We start from the raw sequence: 4403 nt of genomic DNA on the forward strand, positions 1-4403 counted from the left end.
ATTCTGCTTTGTCTTGAATAAATATTATTTTAACTGTGTCTCTATCTTGATTTGGCAGCAAAAACTAGAATGATATAGACCATAAAGTGACCGTGGTACATAGATATATGTTTGTTTCATGCTGTTATCCTGTCCACTTTACTACTGAACTCATTTACCAAAATGAGTTTCATATACAACATGGTAAACATGTGATGTGTCTGCTTGTTTCTCTTTTAGAATGCGGACAAAATATTGGAGAAACAGTGCCGCGTTATCCAACGGTAAAGGAAGTAATGCAGATAAGGTTCAAGATAGTGAGACATCCCTGTTGGTCTCCAAGAGAAGCTGATAAAAACTATCTTGACGACAGTGAGGGAACCCAAAAGTCATGTATTGATGTAGTGTTCGAGTTACTGGCTAGTACTGCTGGCACAAGCTCTTCGAACTCGCTGCCTGAATCAGTTCGTCTTCTTGAGTCTCAACTTCAAGTTGAAAGACATCGATCGGATGTGTTGTGACAGGAAGCTGAAGGACTAAGTCCCTGCAGAATTCAGATGCATATTTTCTGGTGCAACAGCAAGCGCTGGAGGATTTAAGCGCCAAACAAGAGAAAGTTAATAAGCTTGCTAAGCATCTTGCCAGCATTATGGGTACCCAGGATATTGTTTCTTGAGATCTTCTGAAGTGGTTTCAGTTCTGGATTTGTTTTGCTGCGGCGTTTATTTGCGCTGGTCGCCAACTTTGACAACCAGTGTATATGATATGCTGCTTTGTTCCCTATATTTGCAATGGTGGCGAACTTTGATGCCCAGTGGATGTAATATGTGTAATAGCCGTGATAGCCTACCGTTAGTTGCTTGCTTATTTATGTCCTTGTTGTCTTGTTTATTTGTTTGCTTGTAGTCATTGCAGTTCTTTTTCCGCGGTTAGCTAGTGGCTGCAATAACCTATTTTTTAAAACTAGGCCACAATAACCATGGGCTAATATTTACTATAGTGACACTGGGCCTCCTACTGGTCGTAGAAACAGTGGGCCTTCTACGGGCCGTAGAAACAATGGGCCTTCTACGGGCCGTAGAAACAATGGGCCTTATGCGGGCCGTATTATCAATGGGCCTTATACGGGCCGTATAGTCGATCGGCCAAACAGACCGCATTATGGCCGTAAATGGGCTAGAGTTGGAATCGTCCGTTCATGTGCCGACCATAATGGGCCATCGTTAATAGGCCGTATTTGATGATGCTATGAAATCGGCCCAACGTATTAACGGACCACAAACGGGCCGACTGTAACCACGGGCTGAATTTGGCCCACAAGCAGAAAATGACAGTAACGGGTCGTAAGTAAACGAATGCTGGAAATAAGCCCAAAAATAAATGGGCTCTGAGAAGGCCGAAAGATAACATGGGCTAGAAACGGCCCAACGGAATAACGGGCCGTTAATGGGTATAAAGTGATACACTGTTCATTACGGGCTAGTTTCCCCACGGGTCGTTAATGGGTGTAAAGTGATACACTATTCATTAAGGGCCAGTTTCACCACGGGCCATCAGTAGGCCAAGAGTTACATAGGGCCTCATATGGGCCGAAAGACGTCATGGGCCATACATGGGCCAGAAGTGAAAACAGGCCGGAATCATATTGGATGGCCTAGATGACGTTACTGGGCCTAATTCGGATAGGGCGTAACGGTCCTTGGGTTAGCGGGCTGTAAATGGGATATATTCGAACAGGCCGTTAACAGGCTTTCCATGGGCCGGCCCGCCAGCTTTTGACCAAGTCAAATGGGCCGGCCTTTTCACAGGAATGGGCCTCTGTTGGGCCGTGCCACGTGTCGACATGTCATAGGCGCCTTCCGTCCAATGAGTGGTTGACATCTGTCCCAACGATTAGCCGACACGTGTTTCCTCCAGCCAAAGATGATTTTACACGTGGAAAATCCCCATTGGTCGGGGCTGTTAACGGGTTATCGGATCCAAAACCCGACCTGATAGCTTAACGGCGTTCCGTTACGGTGGATGCCACATGTCGGTCACCCTTGACGAAAGCACTTCTGTGATGCGCGATTTATCGTCATGGAAGTGGACACTTCCGTGATGATAATTTTGGTAATGTCATGGAACACTTCTACGACAGCACAGGTATGACTATCTTGATTCTGTCATAAATTTGTCATGGATGTACATGCATGATAGAAAACGTGACCTATTGTGACAAACACGTATCATCACGGAAGTGTATTTTTTTGTAGTGCTTCTTGTGTAACCCGCCATTGGGGCTGACCCGGCCCCTCCTGGGCGGGTCAGAACTGATAGTAATATCTCCAACAATTTCCCCTTGATGATTTGTATTAACATCGACAACATTATTGCATTCCCTCCAACACAAAACTTTTTTTTGTTTTTTTGTTATACCTTGAGTTCCTTGTTATCCGACTTAAATTATGCTCTACCTTGGAGTTCTTTTATGTCAAGAATGTCGTGAGAATTTCACCACCTCTTATGAATTCTTGAAACAAGTAATACTTCTCGCTATCTCCATTAATTCCCCGTCCCCGTGTTGTTTCTAACCGGAAACCCGACAATTGAACTATGACGTGCGAATTCAAAAGTTCTAGCAACCCTATTGCTTTGAAGTGAATGGTCAATAGTTTCATTCTAGGTATTTTGGTTATTGAATCACCATTATAACATTGATCGTGCTACTTAGTCCATTTTTCCAGGTGCACATTTCATTCAATGTTTACCTCTAGATGTTCTCCTCTAACATACTTCATTATATACTTCGGTATGTCCAAATTAAAGTTATCATCTTGTTCACTTAAATGTAGAAATCCATGATTATGGAAATCTCGATTAATTGTTGCTGAGCCCATCAACCACATCCTCATCTTCTCCTTGTTGAAATTGTAAGACTTATTCTATAAGTAGTTCCTGAAGGATCCTTTGTGTATTCAAAGTCTGATCTTTACCTAATGACCATGTCGGTGCTATCTCGAAGCATGTCCGTGATACTCCGAATATCCACAAGAACATTGTAAGCGCAATGCTAAATATTTCTTGATCAACTATCCAAACATTGTTGTATGGGTACATATCATAATTCTTCTTACCCCTTTTATCTTTATGGTCATAACTTTGATCTCCTGACACGTATTCCATGCCCTGCTTAATCTTTGGAAGGATATACTCTTATTCATTGTGTTTAAACACATTTTCCTTTCCATTTTTTGTTTAACCTTTCTCGTAATCTACTTAACTGAGTAGTGATAATTCCCTGCTTAGGTGAGAACCTCGTTGTACCCCTTTGTCAGTAAGACCCTGTTACTATTGTTGATCACATACCAGTAACCACCGATGGACGAGAACTTTGCCTATTGGTCCGCTTCGTCTTATGAGCAGGAAAATGGTTCTCTTCATCCCTCGCCCTTGGTACCAACGTTGTTGCCAACATAACTGGCAGGCTACCCTCTGACATACCTTGCTATCGTGACCGTGCAAGATGTCAGCACCCTTTCTACTTTTAACCCACATGGTGGGCCCATAACCCACAGTTCCACAGGATCGAAACATGACTCTCATGTACCCATGTTCCCAGGGTTGTTCCTCACGCGTGGCCTCATATGTAATTCACGAGCCACCTTCCGAGAGATCATCAATTCTGGTATCAGACACAATACTTATTCTCGTTGATCTGAACACCTTTCATGCCCTGTTGCAGGCATCGAACGATTGCCTGCCCACTCGAAACTTCCCATAATACCTCCTTATTTTTCTCTCAATAGTTTCTTAAGTTTCAATTCGAGAGTTACTTTCCGCCACCTTCCTCGATGTTATTGACAAGATAGTCAACCTTGCGGAGGTCCGTTCTCCCGGAATACCCCCCTTATTCTTCCGTAAGTATGATGGAGTTCCCGAGGAAAGGATGATGACTTCATCATGATGACCTGAAGCAGAGAAATGAAGACATCAACGTAATGGATCGACCGCTTCAAGAAGAGCAACCAAGACCAAGAACACTAGCTAGAATTTCGTAAAAAGAACCTTCCACCTTTACTTCGCCTATTAAATCTCGGGATGAGATTTCTAGTAGTGGAGGAGAATTGTAACGCCCGGATAATTAGCTACAGTATTCCCACGTTAATGATGCCACGTCACCATGGTTACTATTGTTAATCTCACGTTAGTTCAAAACCGATTCAAATTCAAATTTAGATTTAAGTCAAATGATAAAACGTTTCAAATGTCCAAACAAAAATGTTCAATGGGTTAAAATTATTCACTAGATAATTGTTATTCCTTAACAAACATTTCAAGAGATGTTTAAAATGGCCCTGGATATAAAAACAGTACGAAAACAGCCCCATTTAAGTCATTTCCTTTTTAATCAAAATACAAACAACTTCAAACCATTCCCAAAC

Source organism: Triticum urartu, chromosome 5A (assembly GCF_056163025.1).
Source record: "Triticum urartu cultivar PI428250 chromosome 5A, HENAU_Tu73, whole genome shotgun sequence".
Classification (NCBI taxonomy): domain Eukaryota; kingdom Viridiplantae; phylum Streptophyta; class Magnoliopsida; order Poales; family Poaceae; genus Triticum; species Triticum urartu.